We start from the raw sequence: 19,177 nt of genomic DNA, 5'->3' as shown, positions 1-19,177 counted from the left end.
GCTAACCAGCTAACCCACAGAATAAATTACGATGCTGCAGAATAGAGTCAAACTGGGTTCGAAACACCACCCTAACCGGGTCCGTCTTTTACAATTTTGGCTCAGGTGTCGGGTGGGAGATTGACAACCCAGTTTGTCTTTATTTTCTACAGAATCGTAACTTGTTATGTGGCTTAGATGGTTAAAGTGCCGGACTAACGATACGGAGTCGTGTGTTCGAATCCCATCAAAACAAGTTGTATTTTCTAGTCTAGCCTTGTCAACCAGCTTTTGTCGTATTTTTTGTCATTAAGAAGGATTCTATAGATACATCGGAGATGCATTATAACCATTCAAGCAGCCAGGCCTTGTGTGCACAGATATTCTCTAAGAAAAAGGTGTTTGATCTGGAATTTCTTCGAGAATTCTTCCTGGGAATGAATCTAGGAATTCGATCTTGGTAATTCTCCCTAACGTTGATGGGAGATGTTCAAACATATTCCAGGAAGATTCCCAGGATGATATGAAGGAAGTCTCCCAGAAGAAACTCCTAAAGGTTTTCTAGAAATATATCCTGGACGATTCCCAAAAGAAGCTTCTTATGATTTCTAAAAACTTCTGGAAAATTTGCATTATGAACTTCTGAAGAATTCCCATGCAAGAAAAAAGGAAATTCAGGAGGGTTCCAAGAACTTCTCGAAATTTCCTAGAAGCAACTTTTATTTTTATTACAAGAAGAGTTCGAAAATTCTCTGAAAGAGCTCTTGGAAGAATCCAGGATTCCGCCCTACAAACCCTGGGGCAATCTCAGTATAAAATACCTAAATAGAAAACAAATCTTGTAAGACTTCCCGTAGATTTTCTCAAGAAAACATTGAAGAAACTCCTGAAGGAAGATAATAAGGAAAATCTGTATGAATTTCAAACGCAACTCTTGAAGGAATTTCAAGAGAATCTCTTGGATAAAATTTCAAAATAAATTCTTTAAGAAACATTGATTTTTGGTAAAATGCGTAAAAAAATTATGCAGAAACTACAGAGGACAACCGGGTTAATCCAGAACGATTTCTCGAAGAAAGCCAAGAAGTAACTCCCAAGAATTTCCAGAGGTCAGGAACTCCTGAGAGTATTGAAACAAAAGAATCTCATCGAACTCCAAGGGATAACCAAACGAAATCGAAAGAGCTTACCTCGAGTAAACTCAGAAACGTTCTTGAAGGAATAGGAGAAATGACTTCTTGGGAAAACCAAAATTTTGTTTTGGAGGAATTCCAACCAGGAGTGCTAAGTATCAATCTCAGTTACTATTTCCAGCCCAAAATGAATGACGGCAGCAGTCATTTTCAGTTTCACGTTGTGAGAATTGGCACAGACTGAGAGCTCCATTCGTGAGCGAACCGACCAAGCATCATTCGCAATCATGCACACATTGCACAAGATAAAACGCCATTCGTCTGAAGCGGTGGCTAATGACAATGAGCATAGTACGCCACCACGAGTGAGAACACTCACCTAAAGAAAATTGAATGAAAATGGACTTAATCCACCGATGAACTGAATTCATCGCAGTCCGAGAATTTTGACACTAGAGCGGGGCCGTTTCCAATCAGAATGGAACGATTTCCAATCAGAATTGAACAATTCTGATTGGGAATGGTCCCGCTCTAGTGTCAAAATTCTCGGACCGCGATGAATTCAGTTCATCGGTGGATAAGTCCATTGGGCGTTGTCAGTTCTCACTTTCAGCACGCTGTGTGTGAGTGTGAGTACCTTACTAATTTCTCTCTCGTGTTGTCGACAGGCAAACTAAAACGGTGAAATTGAAAATGGCAAAATAAAATACTGTCGAAAAATTACATCTTGGCATCTGAAACGACATCGAAAAATTGGAATGTGTTCAACCTACAAGATGCGAACTTTGAATGCAACTGCGAAATCGAACAGAATGGAGAATTAGCGTATCTTGGCATAGACGTATCTTAGCATAGACGAGACAGAGCTTGGAAGATTCATTTACAAATGATCAAAATACCAGCCTCAACGCTGCTGTGAATCACATTTTTTGTTCGTCCTCCAGGATAACGCACCATCGCACATCGTTTGCCACACAAAGATTGAAAGAAGCAACTACACAACACTTATATCCATCAGTTGGAGCGAATGCCTCATGCTTAAATATATTCATGAATAACCGGAGCGCTGAGTTTTCAAAATTGAGGCTGGCTGGAACAAGCAATGCCAGAAACAGAGCCAGATGTTATCAGGACATGAACGTTTTGGGAAACAATAAGCGTATTCTCATGTTCACTGATTCGTTCAACCAACCTCTGTTTGTTAATTATCAAAACGAGTGGAAGAAGAATGAAAAATTGGAAATTGGTTGGAACTCAAGCATGCAATATTGTCTGAAAGTTTTCTTAACTTCCACCCTATGGATCAGAAGCTTGGATTTATTGCCAACTTTATCGACAGAGTTCATTCGTTGAGCACCATCCGGTCAAACGAGAAGCTCCACAAACAATAAACCACCGCACTGACACAGATGGCATTATCACAACGTAGGTATAGTTTTCTACATACGATCGTAGGTGAGCTGCGTAGAGAGTAGCGAACAGCACCCTATGTAACTCAACAGTTTTCACTTTGAAATAAGTTTTGCAATTAATGTTAGGCCCTGAGCCTGAGGAACCTTTATACCTAAACCGAAACATCAGCGATAATCTGAAATCAGTCAATGCAAATAACCCAAAAGTTGAAACACCCACATCAGTCGGCATTCGTAATCAAAACAATATGGAGGAAATACACTCGCAAACTGGCCAAGACTACGGACAAACATTGTTCAACTCTTATACGAGCGGTTCAATCATTGATGAACCAGCCGCTGGCTGAAAATCTCCTTAATAAAGCTAATAAATAAAATAAAATTGTTCAACTCTTATACGAGCCACAGTCAAAAGTTAGGAAATATGCCCAGTAGAAAGAATTTCCAAATTGATTACCCGATGAAATGAATTGGTCCCACCACACATAAAATTTGACGATTCTGATTGGAAATGGCCCCGCTCTAGTGTCAAAATGCTCAGACGGAGTGAATTATGTTCATAGGTGGATAAGTCCACAGACGAGTGCACCGATGAACTGAATTCATCGTGATCCGAGAATTTTTACACCACAGCGGGGTCATTAGAATTGTTCAATTCTGATTGGAAATCTTTCTCTTCTGATTGGAAGTGACCCCACTCTAGTGTCAAAATACCCGGACCGCGATGAATTCAGCTCATCGGTGCACTCGTCTATTGTGCATTCGCTAAAATATGCTCATGACCTTCTGGGGCGGTTCAAAGTCCGTACGCCAAAAAAAACTATCAACTTACATCCAGCATTTCCAGAGGACATTGCTGAAGCTGAACGATGGAATCGAGGATGCCTTTTTCCGCAAAGAATCATTCCACTGGGAGTTGTCGCATCTGAGGGCTTCTGATGTGGACAACACGAAGTGTTCAGTACATATAACAACAGTTCTTTACAAGTCAGGAGTTCGCGTTCTACATGAACCTCCAAGGAAGAACGGATTAACCTAACCGGAAGTATTGGCTCTTGTTAGCCAGGGCGGTAGAAGACAACTAGGAGTCTAAACATACAATCTCAGAAGAAACTCATGGAAGAATTCTCGATAGAACTCCTGAGGAAACTTCAGTAGAAAGTAGTGAGAGAAGAAACATTTGAGTTAGCTCCAGAAAGACCCTCCGGAGACATTTCTATTCTACCCTATAACAACGATATGATTTTCACGACTCTCTCCTTCACCTTGTGCTACAGTAAGCGGAAGCACGTACAACAGTATGAGGAACGGTGCATATGGATGGTCACAAACATGCATTGACGTTACAAATCCTATTCGGACTGTTGCTTGGTACACAGCGTGTTTTCCATTATCATGCGTCATTAAATTCACTCTAACTCTATTACAATTTACTCCTTTACCATCTAGCATTATTTATCAACAGTATTGGACCGTTTAGGAGCTTTCAGATGTGGCCACCGTATATAATCATCAGAGGAACCTGCTGTGTACTGAGGTTCGTATCAATAATTCATTTTTGCTGCCGCGGATTTTTGGGAATTTTCGTGTGTTCTATAAAGTTATTCCGAAGTTTCCGAAGATCTGGCTTTCTCAGTCTTGGGCTATTGAAAACGGTACTTTGCCCGACGCTTCGGCTCTCCCATTGGGGCTTTTTCAAAGGGAAAGTTGTCAACCGTTCCTCGTTACATTGAATATTGACGGATTTTTTAGAGGGAGCTTCTAGTATACAATTTTTAACATTACTTTGGTGATTTTGGGGTATAAATTCACTTGATAATTCTTCAGGAATTCTTATAGGAAACACTATAGGAATTCTGCTGGTATTCTTTCAGAAGCTGGAGAAATCAAAAAACGGATTTGTATAGGAATACTTGGAATACTTCCCATCAAGCCAAGAGGATTTTTCTAAAGATTTCTCCATTGATTTCTCCAAGAGTCCTCCTTGGCATTTCTCCGCGAATTTCTCCAAGAGGGCTTTCAGGAATTTTTCTAGGAAAGTTTCTTCTGTGATTTCTGCAGGCATTTTCCAAAAGATTCCGCTTGGACATTCCCCAAAGATGCCTGCCGGGTTTTCTTCAAAAATTTGTAATGTGGTACTTCCAGAGATTCTGCCAAGGATTCCCCTATGAATTCCTCTTGGAATTTATCCAACAATTCCTCTGGGATTACCACTCTAGAAATTCTTGCTAGGATTCATCCATTTTTTTATTGGATTCATTCTGCTGCAACTTTCCAATGGATTCCACTAAAAATTCACTCTGAGATTTTTTTTAGGATTTCTTCTGAATTTCTCCAAAGATCTTCTATGAAGTTCTCTTCGTATCCTTACTGGAAATCCTCTTCAGATTCTTTTGGGAATTTCTGTTGGAATTGCTCTTGGAATGCTGCTGAAATGTTTCCTAGCATTCGTTGTAGAAATCCTCCAAGAAGTACTGCTGGGATTCTTCAAGCAATGCCTTCTGGGAGTTCTTCAGAAAATCCTGGAAAAGAAATAATTGCAAAAATACCATCTAGGAATACTGAAACAATCTCAGTCAAAATTCCTGGCAGGAGTTCATAAAGTAATCTCAGAAAGAATTTCTGGAGTTATTCCGAGAGGAATTCCTTACGGTATCCTTGAAGAAACACCTTAGAGCAATCTATGGAGGAATCCTAGCTGAAATTTCTAGCAGAATCCCATCAGATATTCCTGGAAGGATTTTTCAAAACATTTCTTCAGCAAAAATTCTCTCGAAATTCCTCTAGGGATGCCTGCTGGGGTTCCTCCGAAACTTCATTCTAGGATTGCTCTACAATTTTCTCATGGGATACCTGGTCCTCTTGAAGTTCTCCAGGGGTTCCTGCTATGATTTCTTTGGAGATTTGTTTCATGGATGTCTTCTGCTCTTCAAAATCCAATAATCAGGAAATCTTACTTAAAATTTCTTAGGAATTTTTGTTCAGATATCTCAAGGATTCTCAGCAAAAACAGCTTTCAGGAAGATTTCTTGCAGGTATTACATGGGAAATCCAGGAAAAATTATGAGAATTTCTACCAGAAATGTCCAGAGGAATCCCAGTAGTAGTCCCGGACCAATCCTAGCCGTAGTGCCTAAAATAATAAATTATAGCAGCAATTGTTGGAGGAATATCAGCAATAGTTTCTAGTGGTCATGCGTTAAGAATTCTTGGACGATCTCTTGCACAAAAAAATCTGGAGGAATCCTTCAGCACTCCCATCGAGTTTCCTGGAGGTTATCCTAAGGAAATCTCCACAAGTGCCTGATGAGATAGATGCATCCAAAGTCTAAACATTCTTGTTGGGATTGCTTCAGAGATTTCTTCAAGAATTCCTGTAGAGGAAGCGGACCTGGTGTGATTGTTAAAGCATGTGACTATCACGCTGAGGACCTGGGATCAAATTCCACTCCCGACAAACTCACAAATGTGAGTTCTTCCTTCGGAAGAGAAGTAAAACGTGGCTCCCGAGCCTGGAGCTAAAAATCTCGTTAATACAGATAAAATAAAAAAAATCCTGTTGAAATTCCTCTTACGATTTGCCTAGAGATTTTTTCAAGGGTTCTTTAAGAAATTTCTTTTAGAGTAGCAGATATTCCTACTAAAATTTCATTGACAATTCCTGTTGGGGTCGTTTTTAACTCTAGATAGTCTGCAAATTCTCAATTACACAAACCCTGAGGTGTGTAATAATTACTTTTTTATCTGTATTAACGAGGCTCTTGGCTAATTCATCTCGGCACCCACACTTTACTTCCCTTCCGAAGGAAGAACTCACGTTTCTGTGAGTTTGTCGGGAGTGAGATTCGATCCCAGGTCCTCCGCGTGTGATAGTCAAGTATTCTAACCATCACACCAGGTCCGCTCCATAACACAGAATGACTAAATAATTAATCAGATTGTTTCATAAGTAGTGTTTGGTGTTCAGGGTTAAATGTGGCTCACAAAACAAAGCGTAATTAATTCCACATTTTTTGCGATTTTTTTTTTCAAGTCGCATAAAACTCTACTTTACATCGCAACAGCACACACTGTACATCGTATAGAACATCGCTTCAAGTCATATAGTATTATTATTGTCTCAACAATGCACGCATATCACCTCCACTTTTGCAACATCTTATGTGAGGTAATTTGCCCGAATAAGAGTACGTATAACTCGAACATACCCAGGTAACAATTTGAATCTGTACAAACGTTTCTCCAAGCATTTTTAATCTTCATTTGAACAACAGCTGAGCACAATCTTTTATTCAGCTCCCAAACATATAATTTTGATGATTTTATTAAACCTTTAACTGATTTGAGGTTCTTTAAAAGGCTGTTTTAAGGCTTAATAAGCGCTTAATCAGTTATAAATTATTTTATTATTTGTGTTAAAATAAAAATAAAAACATTTTCAAGAACCTTTTTTATCATTAGCTGCTTTTATCTCCAGAGGATGTGTTTTAGAGTGTATGAATTAATATGTGGGGAAACTGGGAATTGAACTCAGACCTCCTGATTTATAGTTACTCACCTTAGCACCTATACCACACATACTTGTATACGTATGCTCGAAAACAAGAGCATTACTTGTTGTGGCTGAATAGTCAAGAAAATAAGTTGAACTAAGGCTGTATTAGGGCTGAACAAGCGATATTAACTTCACAAAAACATGCGTGGGTCAGCTGTCAAAAAATATTTGATTCAAGGTTGAACAACAGATGAGTAATTCTGCATGTTCGTGTATGCTTTCAAGCTGGTTACATAGATAAAGAATATTCTATTCAACTGATATTCAGCCATCTATGTATTGCTGATTAAAGAAGATGAACAAGTCATACTTCAGATCAATATTCAGCTGTCACTGTGTTCATCCACTGACACCATTAAACAGCCACTGTTCAGGTAATACTCTCACTGTTCAGCAGTCATTGTTACTTGGGTAAACTTCACTATACGTGTAAATTGGTTGTCTGGGATCTTTTTTGATGTTTGCAATAAACCTTATAATTGGTATATATGACTATGAGTAAATCAAAAGAGCTGATCACAAAAATCATTGAACAACTTAACATTTTTAAATTATCATAGAATTCAGAACACATCGTGCTCAGTTAGCATTGATGATAGTCCTAACCACACCAGTAATTGCAATTAATGGTTGCTGCTACCACTTTAAGAACTATTTAAACTCATATTAAAGTGTAACTTGCGCATTCCGTTACGAAGTTCCAATTTCTGACCCACAGTTTGGCCGCTGCGCGATCGTCGAGTTCTATGCTACCACCACCCGATGTAAACCATCCGCACAGCACAACTCGTCTCGTTTGTCAATTGCATTCTTCTCGCATCTGCTTCACTGCAACTACCTTGCTTCTGCTACGAAAGCAAGCGATTATCACACCCAAAAAACACGGCTGCTGGCACAGGTATAAGTAGCATAGAGCTTGCTATCAGCACTAGACGCAATAGAGGTGCACACACTTCACTCCAACCCAACACACACCCAACACTCGTCACCAACTCTGTATGCACTACGCGAGATCCCCCGCCCTCCCGCACCATCAAAGACACAGGCACAACCCGTCCATATCACAAGGTCCAGCGCATAGCGAGCCAGCCAGCAGAATCAACAAATATACGCCCCACGACACGGACCACTTCAGCCATCATAAAGCTCGCCAAACGGTTCTTCTCTCCGGCAACGCAACTTCTGGGGGGAGGCCAGCAGCGATTAAGTGCTTCTGCGCCCCGGGAAATACCGCACAGGAAACAAAATCCACAAACTCCCGAAAATGAGCCCAATTAAGCCACACGAAATTCGACATCAACAATGTGTAGTAACACATAGAAAAATGACGAAACCTCGATTCCCCGTGTATACACTCTCGGTCGGGTACTCGCTGCTGCTCGCGGAGGCACTAGAGTGGACCAAAATGGGTGGGATCTGGTAACTTGGATGTTACCCACTTAAGTTTGAAGTTTTTGTGGCAGATGAGATCTTCCAAATGCTTTAGCTTATGTGTAGCACTAGAAGTGCTGGATTACGGAACTCAGATAGTATTTCTCATTAGGGGTCGTTCATAAACCACGTAGACTTTTTGGGGGGAGGGAGGGTCTGGCCAAAGTCTACGCTCCATACAAATTTCAAAATTTTTGTATGGACAAAAGTCTACGAGGGGGGAGGGGGGGGTTCTGAGATGGCCAAATTTTGGTCTACGTGGTTTATGAACAGCCCCTTAAATAGTTCAAACATTTGTAAGGTTTCGACGAAGTCTACATATTTTTCATCATTAGGAAATCCAGCCTTTACTTGGAATGATTGTAAGCTGATGTCTTACGAGATATGGCTGCATTTGCATTAAACTTGGTATTTTTTGGATTTCAGTCACAGAATAGCGATCATCGCCAACGTTTCGATCCTGTGGTTGGGATCTTCATCAGGGGTCAGTTGATCCACATCGAATCGACTCTTGATGAAAATCCTAAACACAGGATCGAAACGTTGGCGATGATCTGAATTAAGTATCGATTTTCTGAGAGTGAAAGCCGAAACATACCAAGTTCTTGTAAGCTGGATGTAACGCTCCGGTCCTAATAAGTAATTTTAACGTATAAATTCGTCAATGAATCGAAGATCTCCGTTGACTAGCCACCGTTCCCACACACCTTCCTGGTCCACTCTACTCCGCCACGATCGACGACCGCCCGAGAATCTCTGGAGGGAGCGAAACGCGCCTACCTCTCGACTAGAGCTCAGCACGCTCCAGCCGACAGGCGGCAGCCAGACAGGGACGGCACAACATCAAACCAAACCAACAACACACCAACACTAAACGGAACGCAAAACGGTACGTACGACGACGACGACGGACCCGGCTGCTTAGCGGACGCGCGGAGCGGGTGGAATCGAAATGCGCGACGGCGACGGCGACGGCGGCGGCCAAGAAAAATAACATACAAACTATGGGTGTCTGCTTGTTGTGTGTTGCACTGCACAGAGCAGAATGTGTAAAGCGATGCGCGCACGGCTCGGCAGAGTTATCTGTCTCTCGGGGGGCCTCCCTTCGCTTCGAGTCTTCAAGTGGTACTAAAGTGTGCGAGGCCTCACCCAGCGCGTTTCTATGACAATGTGGCTGGGTGTCGGTGCCGGATTACGTCCCGTGTAATGGGGGTGGGGTTGGAAGAGGGTTCATTGATTGAAGAATGTTGTGGGTGGATTGTGATTCAGTAACAATATCCATGGAAACGTAATGGTGAGATATGGCGGAATTTGTGGACGTCAGAGGTTTATGCTGCGTTGTGAGACATCTGGTTGTCATCATGGGAAGCTGCGCGCATACATAGCTTAGGGTGCTTTGACGTACAATGGAGAGTATGCTTAACCCTCTAACACCCAAATTTTTTATTTTGATCTAAACATCGTTTTTCGTCATCTAAAATCGATTAAAACATGTTTTGGAAGATGGTGCTATTTAATTCTCGATTTCGTGAATTTCAGTTTTTGATTTTTCTAATTTTTATTTTTGAACATCCCTACACTTTTACATTTTTCCAGGAAGCCTATTTTGGGTACGGATTTTTTGAGATGAAAACATTTTGAGATTTTATGATTATTGTTGAAATATTTTTATTTTGATTTTTTTTTCGTAGAAAATTTTTTTTTCGTGTAATTTTAAGCAAAATAATTTTAGAGTGCATTCAATTCCCTTAAACTATTTAACTGGGGTAGAATGATTTGGGAAAAAATTAAAATATGTTATTCGTAGCGATTCAATACAAAATAAACAATGACTTCTAAAAGGCGACTAAAACATCAATTTTTCAATGATTTTTAAAAAATGTAAAAACGCTTTAAAATACACAAAAAACCATTTTGAGATATACAAATTAGTCCTAAATATCAGGCAAAAATATAAAATTTTTGATTCTCCACGAAACAAAAATTACAAAAATGCTCAAACTACAGTTGACTCTCTACATCTCGATATTGAAGGGACCATCGAGATAGGGAGAGATCAAATTCGAGAACAAATTTGTAATGCACACTTGATTGAAAAATCGTCCGTAACTAGGAAAAACCGTCAACAAACAGATGTCACTTCACCTTCCCAGAATGTTTTGCACCTAAGAAACGAGATCTAGAAACCTGTAAAAACGGGCATATCGACATATGGAGAGAAAATCTCGAACAAACACGAACGAGTTCGCATCGAGATAGAGAGATATCGAGATAAGGAGATATCGACATGTAGAAAGGTAAAATGTATGCAGATTGAAGGGACCGACCAAACCATCGAGATAGAGAGAGATATCGAGATGTAGAACATCGACATGTGGAGAGTCGACTGTATACCCCGTCTAATGGCGGGGTTGGGTATTAGAGGGTTAATTAATAATTATGTTTTTGCAATTTCTCATCGTAATAGGCTGTTTTACCTCACGCAAATCTGTCAGGAAAAGGCCTACTTTCCCACACCAAATTAGCAGTGCAGTAATGGTTCATTACAGCACTTATTTGCGTTGCGTAATGAACCATTACAGCTCTGTTTTCAGTTTTGATCCACTTCTTGAAACTTTATGAACGCAGGATTGAAAAAATGTGACAACTGCACAGTATAACCTGCTATGATCAGACTTTCTTAAACATAGCTATGAACATCGTGTACAGTTCAATGAAAAAGTTTTGTTAAAAACTATGAAATTGTAAGAAACGTTGTACGCACCTCGGTGCAGAACTCGATTTTTACAGCACTCGTCGTAATTATCCAACTCCGCAAGCCTCGTTGGATAACTGTACGACTCGTGCTGTAAAAATCTTCATTCTGCACCTTGTTGCGTAAACTACTATGTGTGCACAGTGCTGATATGATTTGTGATATAGTTCAAAAAACTTTACATGCTGAAACTATAAGTTAGGTCAGGGGTTTTCAGACATTTTGGCTCGCGGTGCACTTTTTGAAAATAAATCGCTCCACGGTGCACAAGTTCGCTATTGGTAAAATAAAAAAAAAACAATTATATATTCGTCAAAAAGCTGTCGCATTTTTATCAGCATTTCCAAGGTGCATACACCCATCATTATTATTTTTTTCACGAATTATGGCACTGTCTTACGTTTTTCATCACTTATCGAAGCATAGTGAAGTGACATAGTTATTCGACTTGGAATATTTCTTGCTCAGAATGTTTCTGAAAACTTACAGACAAAATCTTTATAAAAGAAGAATGAAATCTTGAGCTGAATTAGTGGTATTTTGTTTCCAAGAGCCTCGGGAAAGTCCTTTGAAGACTACTGTATTATTTCTAGTGTGGTTTTTTGATAGACGTTTTTCCAAGACTTTTACCATATTTCTTAAACATTTCTAGCAAGACACCTGGTTTGTTTTATTTTATTTGTTTTTTTTTCAGAACTTTGGCATATATTGACAATATCCAGGCTCTCTTGTCAATTCGGAAGGAGATTTCTATGAAAATCATAAATACGTTATCAGTACAGTTCTTGGTTAACTGATTTCGAGAACAGCGATAGTTCCTTCCCTGGTATTAAGCAAAGCCACAGAAATATTAGTTAGATTTCTTCTGAGATTTTTTTTAAGCATTTATTGAAGATACATTGGAGATGCCTTGTAGGGTGCTTGTAAATATACATTACGAGGTCTTGGAAAAAAGAATAATATTTATTAGGAGAGTTTTGGCCAAGATTTTGGCAGATTTGTTCCATGATTCTTTGCGAATATCTGAGACGGTTTTTGCTGGAACCGAGTTTAAATCGCCGGTTGAAATAATGGAAATTTTATTCTCAATCCCTTGAAGCACCTTCCAATAGTCCAGTTGTCCTAATAAATTCGAATTATTTTTCATGAAATAGGTAAAGAATTTAAATTTGAATATGTAAGACTTTTCTGAAGTGCTGCGGTGCACTTGCCATGGCTTCGCGGTGCACCAAGTGCACCGCGGTGCATGATCTGAAAACCGCTGAGTTAGGTAACATACGTCTCTATATTTGGTGGTAGAGGGCTCCAAAACGCATCTTGAACTATACCCTCACGTAAGATGCCACTTACCGAACTTTCGTCGTTTTCAACCGCAAATAGTGTCATTTGTAAGGCATTCATAGTAACAATAGAAACTAAACAGTATTTGCTTGATACTTCAGCGTAAACACTCACGATTCTAATGCATTTCCATCCGTTTTTAGCGGATTTAAAAATTGGTTCGTAAAACGGAAATGGGGTTAGATGCCACTAAACTTGGGCAGCATAGGGAACAACAACCATGCGCCTCCACGTGAGGGTTGGGACTACCCTCTATTTATGCATGTTTTTTATGCACTTTTAATTTTTGCACCTTTTTTCATGCCCTGCATAAAAAGAGGGATGCTACTCAGAACCAATGTCGTGCATAAGAATATTTAATAATGACGGGGACTATTGCAACGGCGGCTTTTAAAGGAAGTTATAGGAGTTTTTTATAGGAAAGAGCAAAGGTAAGTTACAGGGGCGTTTCAGGGGGCCCAAGAGGTTTCAGCGGCGTACTAGGAGATCTCAGGAGGGGGAGGGGGGGGGGGGGGTTGCGGTGGTCTGAGGAGGTTTTAGCATTGCAGAAAGTTCCAGATGATTTTCAACGGGTTTTGTTGGCGTACGATTTCGGGAGTTTCCGAAGATATCGTGTGCGTTACGTGGGGTCCAAGTGGGTCTTAAGAGGGTTGGATCTCAGGTGCGTTACATGGGGTTCGAGGGGATTTTGGAGTTTAAGAGGGATTTTGGAGACGTTTCAGGAAGTTCCAGTGCATTTTCGGCGAGATTCAGAGGTGTTACGGAAGCGTTACGGAGGAGTTTTCGGGGGTTTCTGAGCCTATCAGATTCGTTACATGGAGTTCGAGGGGGTTAACGGGATTTTTGAGACACTCGATGAAGTTTCAGAGCATTTTCGGCAAGATTCAGGGCGTTACAGGAGCGTTACGAAGGAGTTTTCTGAGGTTTTGAAGGCTCTCAGCTGCGTAACATGGGGTTCGAGGGGGATTCTGGAGGCACTTCAAGAAGTTTTAAAGCCTTTTCGGCGAGATTCAGAGGCGTTACGGAATCGTTACGGAGAAATTTTCAGAAGTTTCGGAGTCTCTCAGGTGCGTTACATGGGGTTCGAGGGGGTTTCAGGGGGATTTTGGAGGCATATCAGGAAGTTTCAGAGGACACCAGCGACCACCTGGCGGTTCGCTACAGTATCGACTACAACAACAGCAGACAACGGATAGAAGAAGAGGCGGCTAGGCCAAGGCCAAGCCCTCGCAGGTGGAAGAGATCATACTTCGACGAAGGGGTATTTAGGGAGGCACTCCGCCGTGAGCGAAACTTAATCGGTTTAGACGGCGACGAGCTGGTAGCGGTGCTCTCACATGCGTGTGGTGCGACCATGCCTAGGCGAGTCCACCCTAGAAATGGGAGGCCACCGGCTTACTGGTGGACCGACGCGATTGCGGACCTGCGCCGCGCCTGCCGACGGGCTAGGCGGCGGATGCAGCGAGCACGATCAGAGGAAGAGCGAAACGAACGGCGGGTGGTGTTCGCCGCTGCAAAAGCCGCGCTTAAGACCGAGATAAGAGCAAGCAAAAAGGCCTACTTTGAGGGTCTCTGTCAGAGTGCCAATACGAACCCGTGGGGTGACGCCTACAGGATCGTTATGGCCAAGACAAGAGGTGTGATGCAATCTCCAGAGATGTTGGAGGGGATCATCGGAAGGCTTTTTCCGCGTCATGATCCTAGTCCTTGACCTTCTTTCGTAGGACAGCCGGGGACTGGGGCTGGCGATGAAAAGAGGGTCACCAATGTGGAACTTGCGGGAATAGCTAAGTCCCTTAGCGTAGGTAAGGCCCCAGGTCCGGACGGAGTTCCGAACCTGGCCTTAAAAGTAGCTATTGCTCCCGAGATGTTCAGGTCTGCTATGCAGAAATGCCTGGACGAGGGAGTTTTCCAGAAGTTTGGAAGAGGCAGAGCCTGGTACTATTGCCAAAGGCGGGGAAACCACCCGGAGACCCGTCGGCATATAGACCAATATGCTTAATTGACACGGCGGGGAAGGTGCTCGAAAAGATCATCCTCAATAGAATGTTGAGGTTCACCGAGGGCGAAAATGGTCTTTCGAGTAACCAGTACGGCTTCCGGAAGGGGAGGTCCACCGTAGACGCTATCTTGTCGGTTACAAAAACCGCCGAGAAAGCACTCGAGCCTAAGAGGAGGGGAATTCGCTTTTGCGCGGTAGTGACTCTGGATGTAAGGAATGCGTTTAATAGCGCCAGCTGGTCTGCTATTGCCGATGCGCTCTTGCGTCTGGGGATACCGGAGTACCTGTACAAGATTCTCGGAAGTTACTTTCAGAATCGTGTACTAGTCTACGACACGGAGGCGGATCGGAAGTACTTTCACATAACCTCAGGAGTCCCGCAAGGTTCCATCCTGGGTCCGGTGTTATGGAATGTCATGTACGACGAGGTGTTGAGGTTAGAGTACCCAGTGGGAGTGGAGATTGTCGGATTTGCCGACGACATTACGCTCGAAGTCTACGGTGAAACGATCGAGGAGGTGAAGTTGACTACCGACCACTCGATCAAGGTTGTGCAGGCTTGGATGCGATCCAGGAAACTGGAGCTGGCTCACCACAAGACAGAGGTGACGGTTGTTAATATTCGGAAGTCGGAGCAGCAGACGGAGATCAGTGTAGGAGAGTGTACTGTCCTGTCAAAGCGCTCCGTCAAACACTTGGGCGTGATGATCGATGATAAGCTTACCTTCGGTAGCCACGTCAACTTTGCCTGTAAAAGAGCCTCCACAGCTATTGCGGCACTGTCCCGGATGATGTCCAATAGCTCTGCGGTGTACGCCACTAAGCGCAAGCTTCTGGCTAGTGTTGCTACGTCCATACTTAGGTATGGCGGCCCGGCGTGGGGCACCGCGCTAAGTACTAAATGCTACCGGCGGAAGCTGGAAAGTACTTACAGGCTTATGTGCCTGAGGGTTGCGAGCGCGTACCGTACCGTGTCACACGACGCTCTCTGCGTCATTACTGGTATGGTGCCTATCAGCATTTTTATCAGTGAGGACATGGAGTGCTTCGAAATGCGCGGCACAAGAGGCATACGCAGGACTGTCAGGATGGCCTCTATGGTCAAATGGCAGCGCGCGTGGGACAGTTCCACCAAAGGAAGGTGGACCTATAGGTTGATACCGAGGGTAGATAGTTGGATTAATAGGCGCCATGGGGAAGTTACATTCCACCTGATACAGGCCCTTACAGGTCATGGTTGCTTCCGACAGTATCCACACCGTTTCGGGCATGCGGATTCTCCCGAATGCCCAGTGTGCAATGGTTAAGAGGAAACGGTGGAACACGTTTTGTTCGTGTGCCCGCGTTTTCGAACAATGCGTGACCGCATGCTTGCCACATGCGGGGAGGACACAAACCCGAACAACTTGGTCCAGAGGATGTGTAGGGATGAGTTTGGCTGGAACGCCGTTTCAACGGCTATCACCCATATCGTCTGGGAGCTACAGAGGAGGTGGCGCGTGGACTCGGAGAGTGGCTAGTCCAGATGCAGTACAAGAGGTGGTCCAGGGGTTCGGAGTCGGCTTCGTAGGTCATACCGGTGCCCTGCGGTCGAGATCGACCCTTACAGCGATTAAGTGGCCGCGGAGAGGAAGTCCCGGTAGCGGTGCTGTCGTTGCGTCGGTCTACTGGGTTGGATCCGAGCCCGCGGTTGGAAAGGGGTCCCCGGCAAGGGTCGGGGCAGGTGAGACCCTACTGTCTGCAACCTTCAGGTGCATCTGATAGGGCCTGAAGGGTAGTGATACCCTTCCTTTGCGGGCAGGTCAGATCGGGTTGCACGTGGGCATCAGTTCTTGATGTCTGCCAAGCAGTTGGGCGCGGGCGAGGTTGACCCTGCCCGCCTTCCGAGGACAAAGGGAGTGGCGAGGACCACTCGGGAAACTTGCTAAGCGCCAGCATGTTACCGTAATGGACTCTCCAGAGCGAGTCATCGATGTTCGTTGCTGCTAGGCTACGCAGCTAACCTTGAGGGTGCCATGTGCACTAGCCCCTCTCTGAAGCAATGCCTTCTTGGTGGTTCCGGAGAGACGAAGGGTTTGGCGACCATAGGAATGTGCTTTAGTGGGTCGAGGATAGAGTAGTCCTGACTTTTACTTTTGTTGTAGAAGACGGCCTAAACCCCACACTACCCTAACCTTCCTGTTAGGGTGTTTGTTGAGCAGATTTTTCCCCCTATGGTTTAGAAGAAAAAAAAGAGGATTTTTAGAGACCCATCACAATATCTTTTGAAACGTTCCTGAAATACAATTTTATTTAAAGGTGTTCTTAAAACACCCTGATGCGACCCTGACCTAAAATGCCTCGAAACGCCCTTTAAACCGACGTAATCACATTTAAATGCCCTTGATAGTATCATAATCAATATGAAATGCCTCTGAAACTCCTTTGTACGCCTTTAATAGGATCCACAAAGCCGCTGAAATGCTATCAAATGCCCCTTAACCTCTAGGAACACGTTTAAAATGTTCCTGAAATACCCTTAAACTCTCTTAAATGACACTGAAATGATTCTGAAATAATTTGAAACGCAACTCAAACCCCTGCAACTTCCCTTAAAGGCCCTTAAAGCCCCTTGAAACGTCCCAGAAACCCCTTTAAAATTATTGAACTGCCCAATGAAGAGAATTGGCGGACAATAGAGACACAAAACAAGCAACAAAGGAGGCGCGGCGATTACTCTTTATCCCAGCTGGTAGCAGATGATGACATAATCCCGTCTTTTTATGTTGGGGACAAAACAGAAGCTGAATTTGTTGCGTACTTTTCAACTCGTGAATAATCGATTATTATTGGCCCAACATTGAAACTGTTTGATGGTACAGTCATTGCACAATTATGGATCACTCTGTCACAATTAAGGGTCGTACACAAATTACGTTACGTTGCGACGTTGTAATTATTGCTGCGCGATAGATGAATTTTGATTCACTGGAAATGCCCCTGAATTCCCCGTAATCCCATGAAAACGCCAACAAATCTTGACAGAATGCCCTTGAAAGGCTCCTCAAGTCCACTGAAACAACGACTTAAAACGCCCCTGAAGCCCCTTAGAACCCCCTTTTTTGGGTTCTCTGGGGACTTTGTGGAAACCCTCATAGCCCCACCTCAAATGCCCAGGAGCAAGACCTGTTCTCGCGATCTAGATTCTCTCGGATAAGCCCAAACTTAATTTATTCATAAATTTCCCTCTTATGCCTTTTTTAATTTATGCAACGTTTTCAATGTATGCAGTCCCAGCCATGTGCATAAAGTGAGGTTCCAGTGTATTTTCAATTCTGTTATGGTGAAGGTTACTTGAGATCATAACAATAAGCTTGACTCCTGCTCTAAACACCTTCTCAATCAGGAGCGGATCTGATGTGATGGTTAAAGCCCGTGACTGTCACGCCGAGGACCTGGGATCGAATCCCACTCCTGACATACTCACAAAATGTGAGTTCTTCCTTCGGAAGGGAAGTAAAGTGTGGGTCCCGAGATGAACTAGCCTAAGGCTAAAAATCTCGTTAATACAGATAAAAAAACCTTCTCAACCACCCACTCAAATCAAACAAATCAGATGGCACACAGTGAAATGTAAATAGGTCAAACATATAAAAATAATATTGCAATCACATTGGACGTATGATATTTCACATAGTTACAAAGATTGGCAGAAAAACAACCTTGTTTCGTGTTAACATGTACACAGCGGTATGATCAATTTTACCCTACGTTGAACAACACCACTCATTTTCACGGTAGCGAACCGCGATTAAAATTGATTCGGGTTTTCGACCACAAAAGTGGAAAACGCGTAGGTTTTTCGCGATAAACGGTTGATCAGGTGAAATAGGGAATAGTTTCTAATAATCGATCAACTTTTCAGAATGTGAAACGTGCAATTTAGTGCTCCCCGACGGACAGAAAATATAGTTGGCTACCAAAAGTAGCAACCTGAGTGCATTTGTAGAAGGTAAGCAAGAAAAATTGGATAATTTGTTCGCCAACCTCCGTGTTACTGAATGTCTATGGTGATGGAAGGACGGGTGTAAGGAGGTGAGAGGCTGCCATACTCGCTGCCATTTTGAAACCTCTGCAACTATGTCCACTCTACGTTTGACCAGCAGCAATACGCCACACCATGCTGTTACGTGTAAACGAAAAGCCCCATCACCCTATTCTTTCCCCAAATATTATTGTTCCCCCCATTGGCGGAGCCAGCATTTTCTTTTCTCTTACTCACTCTCCTAAACATGCACGAGAAAGAGAAAGATAGAAGAGGGGGCAGCATGCCTCCTCTTTCATCCCGCTCTTTCTCGTATATGTTTATGAGAGTGAGTAAGAAAAAAGAAAAAGCTGACTCCGCCAATGATTCCCCCTAACCTCGACCAAACCGTGAGTTTTTCGGTTCCCCAAAAGCAACATATTTTATAAGTCAAAAAATGAAATTGTAAAAAGTTTTAATTAAATTCGGCTCCGTTATGCCTGTTGGTGCATGAGCCTCAAATAAATGATTAGGTAAAAAAAAACTATGTCCTTTAAACTTTCGTG

General features: G+C 42.8%; 1 protein-coding gene across 9 annotated transcripts in view; it reads right to left on the bottom strand.

The window, feature by feature from the left end:
* Positions 1-9,630, bottom strand: part of LOC109416065 (uncharacterized) — a 236,280-nt gene extending 226,650 nt beyond the window's left edge. For 2 of the 9 annotated variants that reach the window (XM_062847266.1, XM_062847269.1), the window contains exon 1: positions 9,510-9,630. The gene's annotated coding sequence lies outside the window, so the exon portion shown is untranslated. Of the gene's footprint in view, positions 1-7,791; positions 8,172-9,290 lie in introns of those variants that run through there. The other 7 variants (XM_062847267.1, XM_062847270.1, XM_062847262.1 and 4 more) reach the window with 6 other exon arrangements.
* Positions 9,631-19,177: the final 9,547 nt, after the last annotated feature.

The sequence above is a fragment of the Aedes albopictus genome, chromosome 1 (genome assembly GCF_035046485.1).
Source record: "Aedes albopictus strain Foshan chromosome 1, AalbF5, whole genome shotgun sequence".
NCBI lineage: Eukaryota > Metazoa > Arthropoda > Insecta > Diptera > Culicidae > Aedes > Aedes albopictus.
This window is presented reverse-complemented; position numbering and strand designations above follow the sequence as displayed.